This window comes from Sminthopsis crassicaudata, chromosome 3, assembly GCF_048593235.1.
Source record: "Sminthopsis crassicaudata isolate SCR6 chromosome 3, ASM4859323v1, whole genome shotgun sequence".
NCBI lineage: Eukaryota > Metazoa > Chordata > Mammalia > Dasyuromorphia > Dasyuridae > Sminthopsis > Sminthopsis crassicaudata.
In genome coordinates this window covers 271,017,156-271,034,784 of record NC_133619.1, presented here as the reverse complement: position 1 = coordinate 271,034,784, position 17,629 = coordinate 271,017,156, and the positions used below count along the sequence as shown (strand labels likewise).

General features: G+C 35.4%; 1 long non-coding RNA gene across 1 annotated transcript in view; it reads right to left on the bottom strand.

The window, feature by feature from the left end:
* Window position 1: 1 nt before the first annotated feature.
* Window positions 2-17,629, bottom strand: part of LOC141561330 (uncharacterized) — a 44,588-nt gene continuing 26,960 nt past the window's right edge. Inside the window, exons 2-4 of the long non-coding RNA XR_012488025.1 lie at window positions 14,602-14,670; window positions 3,717-3,778; window positions 2-69 (exon numbers count right to left, since the gene is read on the bottom strand). This is a non-coding gene — a long non-coding RNA (uncharacterized LOC141561330). The remainder of the gene's footprint in view (window positions 70-3,716; window positions 3,779-14,601; window positions 14,671-17,629) is intronic.

Sequence of the window (17,629 nt, the reverse complement as noted above, 5' to 3'; positions counted from 1 at the left end):
ATCAGAGAGAATTAGCAAAGGTTACCCGCGTGCCTCTTCAGTTTTTATTTCCACACTCAAAATTCAATGCTGGGGAAAATGCATAAAAATATATATGTATATATGTGTGTTTATATATTCATATTTATGTATATTATATGTATGCATATATTTATGTTTATGTATATATATATATGTATATATATAAACACACAAAAAGCACTTGATGGATGGGTATGAATTTCTTCAGTTATTTACTGTATTTCCCCAAAAAAGGGGCCCTACAAAAACACAACCAAACCCCTTAATTTGATCATTGGAGAGATCTGTGCATTCCCACCACCCACTTAAGACTAAAATGCTTCTCGAACCCCCATTCTCGAAACTTCCAGATTCTTATAGAATATTACTTATGCCTTTTCTGAAAACGTACCCAGATCTTCCTAAAGAAATAGAGATATTACTTCTTGTTCTTTTGACTTAAAAAGACTGTAGGGAAAGATGAAGTGGATTGGAAATGGTAATAAAGCAGGTAGAAAGAAAATGGCCGATTAAGCAGGGAAACACATTGGGAAGGTGGAAGACTGAAGTTGACTCCCTCACTCAGAGGCCACCTGGGATTATGTATAACAGGGGGGATGGGAGTGGGATTTGTTTCCCAATCCGCAGCTCTATTAATGTAATTGCAAAAAGTAAGGGAATAATAACAAGGTGTTAAACTAACTGTACAAAAAGAGGCCCCACCTGGTGATCCCTTTATGAGGTGCAAACAAGTTTTTTGTCTGAATTTGAAAGGGAGTTTGGCCATTGGCTGAGAAATAATTGGCCCCACCCCTAGTGGCCTGTAAAACAGTCAGGCCTGAAATTTCTGGACATAATTTTAAGAGTTGACCCTTAGGTTCAAGAAAGATATACTGGTTATCGTTCTAAAGTTGACCTCTGGATTCAAGAGAAATCTAAGATTTAGAAAAGAATGAGAGATTTGATTGAGAAATGGGATATGGGAGCTCAATTGACCAAATAGGATTCCCCATTGAAAGAAAGAATGTTCAGAGTCTGAAATATTTGGGGACAATTGCCTCGGCCTCTCACGTATGTCATGATTATGCTCTTTAATTTGTGCCCACTAGGTACCAGATTTATTTGAGGGGAAAGACTATCCAAGGTTAACAAAAGCTACTTATCATGTCATTTGGTGAAGCTGTTGCTTTGAGCCAGTTGATTGTTTATGAGAAGCAAAAGAGGGGATGGGGAATGAGCATATTGTTCTTGAAAGTGCAGGGTACCCTAAAGTCCTCCACCTGCAAACTAGTGAATGAGAAATGAGGATTGATGTTGATCTGATCACCAAGTCAAGTTCAAGGAGACTCTCACCTTGAAAAATGTTTTGACGGTCTATTTGCAACTTACTGTACATTTAAGCAAAAAACGGTATTAGCTAAAGGAAAACAATAGCTAAATCTTGGTTTGCTGTTCCAGATTAATTTTACCTCAAATCAATATTCTGCCTCTGTTTTGCTGAACTTTGCTTTTGAAATTCTTAGCTATCAATGCCAAGAGATCTGAGCTACTGAAATCTTACCCTCCTTCCTGAAGAAAGCATTGTTTGGAGATGGCCTTCATTTTAAACTGAAAAGCAGAACACTGTGTCAATGCGGGAGAGAAAATTGAGCTCAAGGTTAGATGGGATGAGGGAAGCTGTGTGGCATGAGGTTATATATGGAATGGGCAGGGAATCCAGACTTTTTTTTAAAATTCTCAGAAATAGATGAAACTAAATTTTTTTCTCACTTTGTTCAGTGTTTTTTTGTTTTTTTTTTTTTTTTCTTTGATGAATTTACCTGGATTTGCAGTAAAAATGCTAGCTTATGTGGGTGGCTATAAAATAGCTAGTACCTAAAGCTATAAATGAAAATAGGTTGCCTGAAAAAAGAGAGGTTCCTATCCTTAGAAAATTTTAAAGAGATTGAATATTAAGTCCTCACCCAGATGTCCCATGGGATTATATGGAATGAAAAAGAGTATAGTTTACAAAGCTAGATTCCAAGAGAAAAGATCACCATATAAAATGATTTGATATTATCTTGCTAATTTTTTCCTATCTGAATTTTAACAAGCTACCTTTCCTGAGCATTTGGTAATAATACAATAATAGTTGACATTTTTATTGTGGATTAATATATAAATCATTTCTAAATACCTTTTTCATTTGATCCTCTCAAAAACCCTATAAAAGTAAAAATGGTTATGACTTGCCTACATAACAGTGAAATCCAGATCTTTGTGACTCCAACACCAGTTCCCTACCCCTACACTGTCATGCTATAGTGAATAGATTATCCCGTTTTAGCTCACTTCAGAATTAGCTCAATTCAGAAATTTTATATTAAGTAATCCATTTACTATATGTCAGCTTTCTATAAAAGTCCACATCCCTTTTAGTCCAACAGATTTGAAATTTACATTTTGAAGGACAAGATCCTTTCTAATTTGAGTGAATTATTGTAGGCAAGGATATTCTTGAGCCACTCATTTTTACAGAGCAGTGGAAGAATGTTTTAAGAGTATGCTGAACTTTACAGTTACTTGGTAATTATTGCAAAGGACCTTTCATGACCTAGCTTGTGGAGATGAAGATTTGGGAAATGTATTTCTGATGGTAAAACTATGTTGGGGTGAGATCTCTTAGCACTGAGGAGGCCCAAACCTAAATAGGGTTAAGGGTATAGAAAAGAAAAAACTTTCAAAGTGACCCATTTCTGAAAGAACACAAGTAAATATCCCCAGTTGAGTGTTGTACTAACTTAACCTGGAGGTGGTAGAGGGTACAGATACTCATCAATAAACAAATTTAGGGAATCCAACAGATTGTTCATCATAATAAAGAATCTTTTGATGCCAAACTTGTGGTCAAACAGGCCAAGGTTTCTGATGAACTTGTTGAGAAATCTACCAAGAGATTATGTATCCTAACTAACAATTATTTTAAATGTATGGCTATTCTCCCTCATGCACACTGTATTTGTGGGAATATTTGCCTTAGATTGAGGAGAAGGGTGTGTGGGGTACAGAGACCCTAACCCAAGATGACTCCTTGGAGATCTCTCAAAGTGAAGGTAGAAAGTTTTTATTAGAATCTGGACAGAAGCAAGCAGTCCCCACTCCTGGTAAGTCTAGAAGAAAGAGGGCCAATTTCACAGAAGAGCTCAGTTAAATAAGCAAGCACTACCCACCCCCTCCCCAAAATCCACTTATGCAAAACTTTTAGTGTAGATTGGGTCTTGTGGTTACTTTTCCCTTATATGGAAAGTAGGGTGATCATGGGCTGACTAGAGATGAGGTAAGCAAGCAAAAAGTTACAATTCAAGGTCACATGATTTCTAGGAAATCAAAACTAAGGCCTAAAGTTTCACTTACTTTAGTGGATAGTCTCTGAGAAATCACATCACTTGCCCCCCCTCGAACACAAGAGTAAATATTTTGCACCAAATAATTTTTAAAATGCTATACAAGTAACACTTTTATAAGAGCTAATTCAGTCTTTTGGTTGATTGTTAATGACAGTGATGGGGACTCATGAAAAATGTTGTGGGAAGTAAACATCTACTATTTTACCCATAAAATTTGAGGTAGAAGTTTTATGGGGAACCCAATTATGAGTGCAAGTTTGGGGAAGGAATTGAAAAGAGTATTGAATTGAAAGAGTACATGGAGATTTTAAATCTCAAATTACTTACATGTTTCTTTTGGGATTACAAGGAAATCATGACTAACTCCAGGCTTTCACTTCAAAGATAATCTAATCAGAAAGTGAGAGAAATAATTATTAAATAACCAATAATTGAGGGAAGATCCAGAATTTTTTTTTCCTTTCTATTTCCTGATTCTCTATTAGACTACACCAACATCTAAGGGACATAGCTGATAATGAGACTGGGTTAACTTTCTCTTAATCTTGTTCAGCCCTTATCCATCTTGTTTTTCGAGTTTTTTTGCTCATTCCCTTTAGTCTTTTACTTAGGCTTGAGTGTGGGAAGGATTGGAAGATAGATCATTTGTTTAGATTGCCCAAGGCAAGAGTGATCAGAGTTCTCTAGTCCCCCATTAAAATAAGCCCATCTCTTATCCTTATTAATTGTTAACTAATCAGAATTGATTGCCTCTCTCAAAAACACCCACTCTTACAAGGGCATTTAAGCACTGAATAGGTTCTGTGTGGTATGGCAAGTCCTAACTCAAAATGACTACTCAGAAATTTCTCAAAGTGAAGAACAGAAGTTTTATTAGAATCTAATGAGAAATAGACAAGACGGGCCACTCACTGGAATTCTGTAATGAGAGGAGGCCGATTTCACAGAAGTTAAGGGCAAATATATAGTCATAAACCACAAGAATACATGACACCCTTACCCTCCACCCCCCTTATCTGGTTGATTTTCATTGCTTAGATGGAAGTAGCATAGGTTTGCTAAATTCTAATCAGGCTGATATAGTTGACTTATTGCAGATGTGTTTACCTAAGTTAAGGAAGTCAATTACAAATACTTGCAGATGTGTTTACATAAATTATAGAGGTCAATTACAAATACTTGCAGATGTGTTTGCCTAAGTTTATGGAGGTCAATTACAAATACTTGCAGATGTGTTTACTTAAGTTTATGGTGATGGTCAGTTTACAAGGTTTACAAATGCTTATTTGAGCTAATAAGGTTTGTATAAAGAATTTCATTTTTCAAACTCATCAGACGTTCAAAAGCTAAATTTAGGTTATAGGTTCAATCTACCTTAATCATTTTATGAGAAACCACTTAATCCCTCATAATAATTTTTATTTAGAGGTAAATAATCCATTATGCCTGAGGAGTTAGAAGGTTTGTAGAATAACCAAGGAGATTTAAGGCTTCCTCAATCAACAAATAGTTTAGAGACTTCTTGAATATCTCCAGGCCATTAAATAATTAGTCATGCTTTTCTCTAAGCAGTTAAGTAAAGGTCCAGGAAGTTATCTCTGGTATTTTTATTAGAACTCTTGTGCTCTTCTTCTCAGAGCCTTAATGATTAATAGATCCTTGGTGCTGAGTCTTGAATTTCCTGCAGTTATTATTCTGAGAAGTCCTCAGTTTCCCATTTCATTCAGTTCTATGAGAGGTCTTTGACATTTGAGAGTGTCACTGACCTCTTTTATTAAAATAATTACCCAGAAACTATTCTCTTAAACTTTTCATATATCACAATTGCAAAATTGAAAATACACTAGATTTATAGTTGGAAGACTTGTTATACATGTAATCTTACAAATGTCATTTCTCTAACTCCAAGTGATTTATGTAAAATAAGAGTTTGATTACCACATCCATATTGTGAAACACCAATGAGTTTATTGACCTAGGGTCAGGAAGATATGAGTTCAAATCCAGTCTCTGACACTTTCCTGTTGTATAATTCTGGGCAAGTCACTTATTTACCTCTGTTACTTCAATTATTAAATGAAAATAATAAAAACACTTATTTCTCAGTACTGTTGTGAACATCAAATTTAGTAATTTTATAAAGCCTGGCTCATTGTAATCATCAATAAATACTGGTTTCCATTCCTTCCCTTCTTGTTTGAAATGAGGATCAAATCTGGCTTTGTGAAGCATTGGAAATCCAGATAAGCAAGCAAACAACAGAGAGTTGTTTTAATGAGAAAAGTTATAATAAGCAGTATAAGAGAGGAAGGAAATGATTCCTCTCCCTCATAAGATAGTCACAAGGTTTATTCATTATGGTATCAAGTGGTAAATTAACTACAAAATTACCACATTTTGTGAGATATAAACAAATCCCCAAAGATTTTTAATAGCTAATGCCTGGATTTTAAGGCTTACAGGCTCAGAGCTGTACATGGAAGAGATCCCTCTAAAGTGTAGAAGGAGGAGATTTCTGTCTTCTGCTTCCCTGTCATTAGCAGAAAGTGCTTAAGAGGTTACCAGTTTTAAACATAATTACCTTTGTCACATGTGTATATATATAAATATATAAATATACATCACTACCATCATATTCTCAAATTTGAGTTCACTCTATTGCCATGAAAATTGTGCATATTTGTGGGATAGCACACCCTGAATTTTGGGGATAGAGTTTTTATAATTGCTATACCATCATAGTAAATATCTTCTACTAAGAGCTAATTGTGTCTTTTGGCTAATAGTTAATGAGAAACGCACTGATGGGGGCTTGTTATATTAAAAATAGGTAACAGGATGCCTTTGTGAAAATTTGGGGAGTTATTCCACAGCAGTGCTACACAAGAATCTAGGGAGTATAGTCTTTCTGTTTCCATGCAAAATAACATAGTAACCCCCAATGGAGGCAGCATTTCTCCTGTTCTGTCAAGTATAAGAAGGCAACACAATGTAAGGTAGGGGGCTCTTCAATATATTCTTCAAGATTCCTCCTGATTGCTTTATCCCAAAATCCAAACCTGTCATTTCCCTGAGGTTTCAACTAGCTGCACTGTTTGTTGTCTATTGTCTGACCTTTAGATTCAATTCTCAGCTTACTATAGTCAAAAGTGATTTTTTTAAATGTTAAAATGCCATCCAAATTGCATATTTCTAATAGCCTGAGTTCTGCAGAACTAGGAGCAAGAAGATGGGTACCCAAGGGGAAAAGGAAAATAATTTCTTCCTTTTTCCCTAGGCAAAACTTTCAAAAACAATATTTTCCTTTTGGAACTATTCTCATTTCTTTTGTAGTCTCTTTCCCCCAGATTTCCAGAAAGATCAAGGATTTAGAGCTAAACCATAGATGGTTTAGATGCTGTCATCGAAACATTTACAAATAATGAAACAGTGTTCCAGAGGGGAAGTGATTAACTTATGAGGGTCATACAAGTATTAAATGGCAAAAGTGGGATATGAACCTGAGTTTTCTGACTCCAAATGCTCTCACTCAAAGTGGAAATATCCTGTCAAGAGTTGGAAATGCAAATCTGGAGTTCAAGAAATTAAAAAAATTTTTTGAAGAAAAAAAGTAAAAATTATAAAATATGATTGAGATATATATACATATATATAGCATTTTAAGGTTTGTAATTATTTTTGTTGCTCAGTTATATCTGATTCTTCATGATCCCAAAGGACCACAGCATGCCAGATCCTTCTCTTCTCCACTGTCTCTCAAATTCTGTCCAAATTTCATGTTCATTGTTTCCTTGATACTATTTATCCATCTTATCCTCTGTGGTCCCCTTTTCCTTCTGCTTTCAATCTTTCCCAACAACAACATCTTTTCCAATGAGTCTTGTCTTCTCTTGTGGCCAAAGTATTTAAGCTTCACCTTCAGTATTTGACCCTACAGTGAATAGTCTGAATTAATTTCTTTAAGAATTTCACTGACTGATTTGATCTTGCTATCCAAGAGATTCTCAAAAGTTTTCTCCAGCATCACAATTTAAAAGTATAATTTCTGTAACACTCAGCTTTCCTTATAGTCCCAACATTCACAGCCATACATTGCTACTGGAAAAAACATAGTTTTGACTATGTGGATCTTTGTCAAAAAGGTGATATCTTTGTTTCTTAATATATGCTTTCTAAATTTGCCATATCTTTGCTTCTAAGGAGCCAAGCATCTTTTAATTTCATGGCTGCAATTGCCCTCTGCAGTGATTTTGGAATCCACGAATGTAAAATCTGACACTGCTTCCATTTCTTCTCCTTCTATTTACCAGGAAGTTATGGAACCGGTTGCCATGTGGGGTTTTTTTTTTGCCTGTTTGTTTTTTAAGCTTGAAGCCAGCTTTGGCACTCTCAACAAGAGCCTTTTTAATTCTTCACTTTCTGCCATCAGAATGGTATACATCTAAGTGGTGCATATCTGAGATTGTTGATATTTCTTCCAGCAACCATAAGTCTAATTTTTGATTCATCCAGCCTGGCTAGATATGTACATAAGATGTACTCTGCAAATGAGTTAAATAAGATAATAATATACAATTTTTTCATACTCCTTTTCCAATCTTAAACCAATTAGTTGTTCCATGTTCAGTTCTAACAGTTGCATCTTGACCTGCATAAAGTTTCCTCAGGAGAAAAGTAAAATGATCTGATATTCCATCTCTGTAGACTTGCCATATTTTGCCATGATCACACAGTCAAAGACTTTAGACAGCGAAGCAGAAGTATATATTTTTCTAGATCTTCCTTGCTTTTCCTTTAATCTAGCAAATGTTGGCATTCTAATTCCTCTAATTCTTTCTGCCTTTTCAAAAGCCAGCCTGCTCTTCTAACACTTTTCAGTTCACATATTATTAAAGTCTAGCTTGCAGAATCTTAAGCATACTCTTGCTAGTGTATAAAATTAATGCAATTGTTTTGTAATTTGAACATTCTTTGGCATTGTTCCTTAGTAGGAATGGAAGTAGAAGAATCTTTTCCAGTACAGTTACCATTGTTGAGTTATCAAAATTTTCTGACATATTGAATATAATATTTTAACAGCATCATCTTTTAAGATTTTAAATAGTTCAGCTGAAATCCTTTCACCTCCACTAGCCTTAGTGTTAATAGTTCTTCTTAAAGCCCATTTGACTTCATTTTCCAGGTTTTCTGGCTCTAGATCAGTAATCATTCCATCCTGGTTATCAGTGATATTTAAGATCTTTCCTGTATAATGTGGAGATTAAAATTATCCTACCTATAATAAGAGAGACTGGGGCAGAGGTCTGAGCCAATGACACTTTATTAAAAGCTCTGTGGTCCCCTCTAATGACCTCAAATCTTCCTCATAATCTGAGATACCTGCTCCTTCCAGTGCCCTATTTTTATAGGGTTAGATGTCCAGTCATTCTGGAACATCATACCAAATATAAAGTAATTCCATTGAATAAAGCAATATGTCAGCAGAGTCACCAGCAGGATGAAGCAAGGAATATCTCCACATAAGATGGACTGACTTCTTAATTTGGGCAGGAGGAAAAGGTTCAAGCCATCACCATGATCTAAGTGGTCATAAAATGATTTTCTGCTCCTATTGGATAAGTAATTGGTTCAGAGGTACACACATATTTGGGGAGACTTTCCATATAGTTGTCACCTCTTGGTAACTATCAAAAGGCAAAACAAGGGTGGAGGGTCTTTAGTTAACTTCCTTTAATTAAGCAAGTGAACTTAGAATCTGCAGTTCACAACTCTGGGGTCTTATACATCTAATTTTGATATGATTCTATCAAATTAATACTGATTGCAATAGAGTAAGGATTCTAAAATGAATTATTTCTCTTAATAATTCTTCTATATATTCTTGCCACTTCTTCATTCTTAATTCATATATTTTAAAGTCCTTACCATTTTTTTGTCTTTTATCATGCCCATTTTTGCATATCTCTAATTCCCTTGATCTCTCTAATTTTCTTTAAAACATCTCTTCTCTTTCTATTCTATTTTCTTCTATTTCTTTGCATTGCTCATTTAAGAAAAACATATCTCTTTGCCAGTCTGGAATTCTGCATTCAAGTGGTTATATCTTTTCCTTTCTTTTTTTTCCTTTCATTTTCTTTCTTTCTTCAACTATTTGTAAAACCCCTCAGACAACTATTTTGCTTTCATGCTTTTCTTTATATTCAGAATTTCTTTTGTTTCTGCCTCCAATATAATGTTGGAAACCCCTATCCATAATTCTTCAGGCACTTTCTCTATGGATCTAATCCCTTAAATCTATTTCTCATTTCCCATTCAAATTCATAAGGGATGCTATTTACGTCATACCTATACAATCTGATGTTTCTCCTAAGTTCAATTTAAGTCTGATTCTACAATAAGAAACTAATGATCTAAGCCACAGTCAGCTCCAGGTTTTGTTTTAATTGATTGTATACAGCTTCTCTACCTTTGGCTGCAAAGTATAAAACCAATTTGATTTTTATATTGACCATCTGGTGATGTCCATGTGTAGAGTCACTAGTGTCTTCTCTGCTTCATTTTGTACTCCAAGGCCAAACTTGCCTGTAATTCCAATCATCTTCTGTTTTTCCACTTTAGCATTCCAATCCCCTATGATATGTGTGACATTTAGGTGGAAGGGTGTTATTTGTAGAAGACAATCTTCATAGAAGAAGTCTTCATAAAACTGATTAAACCTTGCCCTTTTTGGCTCAGTGGTTGGAACATAGCCATATTACTGTGATGTTGAACAGTTTTCCTTGTATTCAAACAGATATTACTCTGTCATTTTTGAGATTATATCCCAGTGCTCCTTTTTTTTCTTCACCCTTTTATTATGAGGGCTACTCTCTTCTAAGGGATTCTTGCTCACAGTAATATATGTAATTATCCCCTAAAATAAATTCATCTTTCCATCCATTTACATTCACTGACACCTAAGATGTTGATGTTTAATCTTTACATCTCCTGTTTAAGTATATCCAACTTGCCTTTGTTATGAACATTCCAGCTTCTTAGGTATGCAATATGGCTCTTTATAGCATCAGACTTTCCTTTTATCACCAGACACACTGCAGCTGAGCTTCTTTCAGCTTTGGCCCAGTTGCTTCATTAATACCAGAGCTACTTACAATTATCATCCTCTCTTTTTTTTTTTTTTTTTTTTTTTTTTTTTTTTTTTTTTTAATACTGTCCATGAGGTTTTCTTGGTGAAAATACTGGAGCAGATTACTTTTGATCAAACTGTCTACTATGGCCTGTCTGTCTTGGGTGACCCTCCCTCATTGTTTCATTTGAGTTTCATTGTTTCATTCACTATGACAAGACAGCAATCCAACAAAGCATTTTACAAATATCTCATTTTATTCTCACAACAATTCTGGGAGATAAGAGTTATTATAATGTCCATTTTACCAATGAGAAAAGGAAGCAGAATGATTTGCCCAGTGTGACACAGTTTCTGTGTAAGAGTTCAAATTCATATTTGAATTCAGGTCTCCATACTTTAAGTTTAGCATTTTGTCTGTCACCTCGATCCCAAAATCTGGAAGTCATCTGCATAAATGGGTGAAGCCATAAGAATGAATGAGGCTTCCAAGTAAGAAAGTAAAGAAGAAAAGGCTAGAAGACAGACCAAGGACATCTATCTTAAGGTTTGGAAGAGAATGAGAAAGACTGAAGATTAATGTTGTCTTAAGCCAAAGGAGAAGATACATATAGTTTTAGGATGGCATGGGAAGAGGAAGTGCTAAAAGCTCCAGGGAGGTTCAAGAGGATTATAGCATTAACATTTAGGATCTGGTCATTAAAAGAGAAGTTTTAGAGTGGTGGAGGGCAGGGGGAGGCCTCAAGTTGATTTAGATGGAGAAGAGAGTGGTTCCTTAAGAAGCAAATGTGTCTTTTTCAAAAAGTTAAGCAGTTAAAGAGAATGAAGAATGAGGATGGAAATTAGTAGTATAAAAAGTCTGGAAAAAGCCCTTTTTTGGATGGAAAATCTGAACATATTTGTAGGTAATAGAAAAAAGAATCAGTAATAAAGGAGAAATAGAAGATAATAATTTGAAGGGTCACATTTGTATAGCACTTTTCAGATTTGCTTCTCAATTCTAGATCCTTTCTTCTGTTAATTGTTTATTAGTTATCTTGTGGGTGTGGGGATGTGTGTATGTATATATATATATATATATATATATATATATATATACATACATATAGAGAGAGAGAGAGAGAGAGAGAGAGAGATTTACATAGTTATAAATATATATAGCTATTTAGATATCTACAACAATGAGATGAACCAAATCAGTTTCAATAGAGCAGTAATGAACTGAATCAGCTACACTCAGAGAAAGAACTCTGGGAGATGACTGTGAACCACTACATAGAATTCCCAATCCCTCTATTTTTGTCCACCTGCATTTTTGATTTCCTTCACAGGTTAATGATACACTATTTCAAAGACTGATTCTTTTTGTACAACAAAATAACTGTTTGGACATGTGTACATATGTTGTATTTAACTTTCAATCTGCCATTTGGGGGAGGAGGTGGGGAGAAGGAGGGGAAAAATTGGAACAAAAGGTTTTCCAATTGTCAATGCTGAAAAATTGCCTATGCATATATCTTGTAAATAAAAAGCTATAATAAAAAAAAGAAAGAAAGAAAAAAGAAATGATTAAGAAAGCTATGGAGTAATAGCTTCGAGTTCTAGCGTTCCTAGATGTCAAAGGACTATAGAGCTTCGCTATCCCTGTGTTGTATACAGCAATCTGTTAAGGTCCTATTGGTTGGGTTATGCAGCCTCTACCCAACATGTGCCAAAAACTATGAAAGGGATTAGGCAATAATGCCTCTGTCTGTCAGCTGTCTCCTTGACAACATATACTCTGAGGCCTTATAAGTTCTCTTGGGGGTTTTGTGTTGGATGCCTTATTAAATACTTTATGATGTAATTAAAAGCACATTTGATTTAGAGTTGGAAGATGTGTGTTCTACATGTAACCGTAAGCAAGTCATCTCTCTAATGCAAGTTTACTTTACATTTACTCATCTGTAAAATAAGAGATGTCTTCTGGATATCTCCATCTTATAGTTATTTCAAACTCGACATGTTCAAAATAAACTTTATCTTTGCTCATAAACCCACTCTTCCTTCAAACTTCCCTTTTTGGTTGAAGATGGAACCCTTCACCCGGGTTCACAATTTAGTTAAGTGATTCTCCTTTCTCTCACTCATCCCAATATTGAATCAATTGCCAAGTCTTGCTGAACTTCATTTTAAGTTTGGATCAATTCTCTGACCTGTGAAGATGTGTAATTTTTTTCCAACCTTTGTCCTAACTATTCCTCCCAACTTTGTGTTTCAGAAAATTTGATAAACATGCTGTCTGTGTCTTTATCCAAGTCACTCACAAAAAATGTCAAATATTGCAAAATCTAGGCCTGATTCCTGGCCCAGTAATTAGAGATCCCTTTACAAGATGAAATTGAGCTACTAAAGAGTAGTCATTGGGGGTAGCCAATCAATCCTTGAAATTATGTAAACATTAGCTATTATCTATCCACCTATTCCAGAAGTGTCAGCCTTTTAAATTTGTTGCTAAAATTTAAGTAAACCATATCTATAGCAGTTTATTCTGATAGGCCAGGATAATAAGAAAGAAAGGAAGAAGAAAAAGGAAGGGAGAGAAGGAGAGAGAGAAAAGGAGGAAGTTGAAACAAAAGGGGAGGGAGGGAGGGAGGAAGGGAATACAGAGTATGTGAAGGGTGTTTGAGCCTGACTGGGGACAATTCTCTAATATTTTAAATTGGATAGTAAATAAGAAAAAAACAAGGCATCTCTAGATCATTCAACACCTAACCAAAGCAGGTTATTCAACAAAGAGAGGCATGGGGGAGGCCTAAAGTTGATTTAGCTGAAGGAAGCTCTTTTGCTTTGGTAATCCACCAGAGAAGCTCCAAATAGCGTCTAGAGTTCTTCATGAAGGTTTCATTTAGGAGACCAGGACGCAATATCAACAACATGAGACAACTAATTTTCATAGTCTCAAAAGGAGAAGGGGAAAAAAAAAAAAAAAGAAAAAAAAAACTAATTTAGGGCCATGGTTAGAATATGCTTCTTCCATAAATGGAATTGTTTGTAACAAAATCTGAAAAAGTAGGCAAAAGCCATATTGTGAAAGTTAGCAAATACCAAACTGAGTCATTGGTATTTCACTTAGAGATAATAGGGAGCCATGGAAATTCCTAAGTAAAAGAATGATGAAGTCAGGACTGTGCTTCTAGGAAAATTATTTTAGCAGCTAAGTGGAAAGTGGAGAAACTTGAAGCTAGGAGAGCATAATAACAGCTATCATGTACATAAAACTTTAAAGTTTGCAAAGTGATTTATAAATGACATTTTATATCTACAAGAAGCCCTGGAAGGTAGATGCTGTTATAATCCTCATTTATAGGTGAGGGAACTAAAGCAAATAGGGGTTAAGTGACTTGCCCAGAGCCATACAGCTTATTAAGAGTCTAAAACCAAATTTGAACTCAGGTGTATCCTGATTCCAGACTCAGAGCTCAGTCTATTGTGCCAACCGGCAGTCTCTAAGAAGTCAGACTGAATAGGAGAAATATTATAGAGATCGAATCAACAAGTCTTGACAACTAATGTTATTATCCTTAAGGATTCATTCTCTCATCTTCCATATAACATTAGTTGTCCATAAAAATAGGGAAGTCTAGAGGAACAGTGGATTTAAAGAGGAAGGTAATGAGTCCAGTTCAAGAAACATTGAGGTTGAGATGCCCAGGAGAATATCTCCAGCAGGCAATTGACAAACAGGACTGGACCTTGGGAGCCATCTGCTTAGAAATGACAATTCCCTGAAGAGATTACCTAGGATGTAGAGTGAAAAAAGACTGAAGAATCTAGGGTAGGAATATCCACACTTTGAGGGTAAGATCATTCTCTGTGGTAAAGAAAATAAACAAAAGAAAGTTAAACAACCTTCTTTCAGTCTTCTGTTTATCTCCCATCGAATACTATTCCTCCTTTTCATTTTCTTTCCCCCCCAAAGATGAGGATAGAACCCCAGATTTTTGATAGGAACAAAATAACAAGAAGAAGAGCCACAGAGACCCTGAATTTTACAGCTTAAACTGCTCCCTGAGACAAGCAAGGAGAGGCACTAATTGTACTTACCTTTTGGTCTTAATTGGGTCTTTATTACAGCCCCACCCCAGGTCTCTGGTAGAAGTCTTAGCTGAATTCCTGACGTTGACAAATGAACAAATGTAACATGTTATAATGTTATAAATGCAACAAATGCAATTCCACAGTTACTGTACCCAATCATAAAGTCAAGATATGACGCCATCCCTCTTTCCAGGATATATTTCTCCTATAAAGGAATCTACTTGTACTTTACTAACTCACTAACCCCTATTAGAACCCTAATTCCTTTTTAGGGTTACTGGCTAGTCAATTGCATAATCCCTTTTTATGGGGTCTTTCTCTTTCTTATAGCTAAATTCCTTTTTACAGTTAGTCCACTTGCTAAATACAATCTAGCCCACTAATGGTTCATTAGGTGGTTCATTAATGGTTCTGAAGGTTCATTAGGAACTTGCCATGCCTTAATGACATCTCCTTCCTTAATGGTGTCTTACCGGGTTAATTGTGAGTTCACCTAGGGAACTTGTCTTTCCCCTTGTTAATTGCTAAAAAAAAAACCCTTTTCCTTGCTAAAACCCCTATAGATTTAGCCTGCTGTTAATGGCATAATACAATTTTCCCCTCTTGATTTGGAGGTCTAAGCCTACAAATTCTTCTGAGACACCTTTAGACACAGGTCCATAATCCCAATATACTCTTCGTATAGCATTCCCTCTTCCCAACACCAAAATAGCTAACAAACAACAACAGTGTTTTTTTCCTTAATTTTTCTTTTCATCCTCAGTTCATTAATTCCTTCCTGTCTTCTTACACTTTCTCTTCATGACTCAGTGACACTGGCCTTCTTACTATTCCTCATACAATACATTCTTTATCAATACAGGGCATTTTCACCGGCAGTCTCTCTCTCATATCTCTGTCTCCTGGTTTCCCTGGTTTTCTTCAAGTCTTAGCTAACAGCCCACTGGCTTCAAGTCTTTACCTGTTGTGAATCTTAATGCCTTCCTTCTTCAATTATTTTCAGTTTATTCTATTCAGACATCATTGTTTACATTCTGTCTTTCTCATTAAACTATCAGCTCCTTGAGAGCAGAAACTGGTTTTTGTGTTTGCTTTTTAATTTTGTGTCGCTAGCATTTACCACAATGCCTGGTACATGCTAATACACTTGATAAATGTTTCTTTTTTTAAAAAAAGAAAATTGTATTAATTTTGTTCTGAACTTAAAAAATAAAACAAACATTTCTATAACAGTAGGAGAAAAGATGATTACAAAACTGCTAATCTATTATGTATAATTTGCTATTCCTTTTAAATATACTTACATGTATCTTATAACTTTTCTCCTTTCCTCCTACCCCAAATGTGTGTGTGTGTGTGTATGTGTGTAAAACCATTCTATACAGATATACTTCTTTTTATCAGTTCTATGGATGCAGCTAGCATCTTCCTTTATGTGTCTTTTGTAGTTAATAAATGCTATGTCTTAACTTTTATTTATCTTGCATTTCTTGATCTTTTTTTCCATCTTTTATGTCTCTTAAAATCTAAGGTGGTTGATGAACGCTTCCTGAATTCACATCAGTCTTTTTAGACTTCCTCATAGGAATGGTTTCTTTTTGTATCTTCAGAATTTTATGAGCCTATTTATTATTCAAGATTTCATTAAATCTCCATTTAAAGGGCAACTAGATGATACACTGCATACAGCATTGGGCCCTGAAGTCAGGAGGACCTGATGAACGTCAAATTAGACTTCAGATACTTAATACTTCCTAACTGTGTGACCCTGGGCAAGTCACTTAACTCCAATTGACTCCAAAAAAAATCCCACTTAGGATTTTTTAATTTGTGTTCACTTTATTAATTTTATTACATTATTTTCTGCAAAGAATATGTTCAGTTTTTATTACTTTTTATATTTATATCTCCCACCATTACCATCACTCTGAAACATATATTCCTTCTCCTGAAAAACTAGCCCAGGGAGTTGCAGCAATGTCTCAAAAAAGACAACTTTGCATTGTACTAATGCTAATTTTTTTTTCTTTTTCAATTTTATTTAATTTAGGAGTGGGCATATACATTCATTTTTTATATATTACCATATGAGTCATGTTGAGAGAGAAAAATCAGAACAAAAGGGAAAAAGCACAAAAAAGAAAAAGGAAAAAAGTGTGTGTTGATCCCTATTAAGTCTGCATAGGTCTCTCTTTGGATGCAGATGGCAGTTTCCATCCAAAGGTTATTAGGTTTGCCTTGGATCACTGAATTGCTGAGCAGAACAGTTGATCATCACACAATCTTGTTGTTGCTTTGTACAATGTTTTCCTGGTTCTGCTCACTTCACTTAGCATCAGTTCATGCAAATCTTCCCAGGCTTTTATAAAAATCAGCCTGTTCATCATTTTTAAAAAATAAAACAATAATATTCCATTGCTTTCATATACCATAACTTATTCAGCCATTTCCCAACTGATGGGCTTCTATTCATTTCTACTTCTTTGCCACTACAAAAAGAGCTACCACAAATATTTTTGCACATGTGGATCCTTTTCCCTCTTTTATGATCTCTTTTGGATACAAACCCAGTAGTTGCACTGATGAATCAAAGGGTATGCATGGTTTGATAGCTCTTTGGGCACATGTAGCAACTTCTGTTAAACTAAGTCTTTCACTAGGTCTCTGTCTGTCTCCTCTCCTAAGAGAGTGATCTGCAATGGGTGATACAAGTTCCTCCATGATGGGTCCAACCACAGCCCCCCCCAGTCCACCCTGGCCTCCCCCCCTTACAGATACATTTGTGCCATCATTGTTAAATGCCTGTGAAACTTGGATAATATACTTGTACCATGCCAGGAAACTGAATCTCTTCCTTTTGAGTTGTCTTGAGAAGATTCTGAATGTGTGGGATAACCTGAGTGAAGACTTCTCATAAGGATGTGGCTTTGATCTATCTCCTAATCATGATCTGAGACTTTGCAAAAACAAGTTGAGCTATAGCTAAAAGCTGCATGTGTTCAGTTATCTTAGATAAATATTTCTCTCCTGTCTC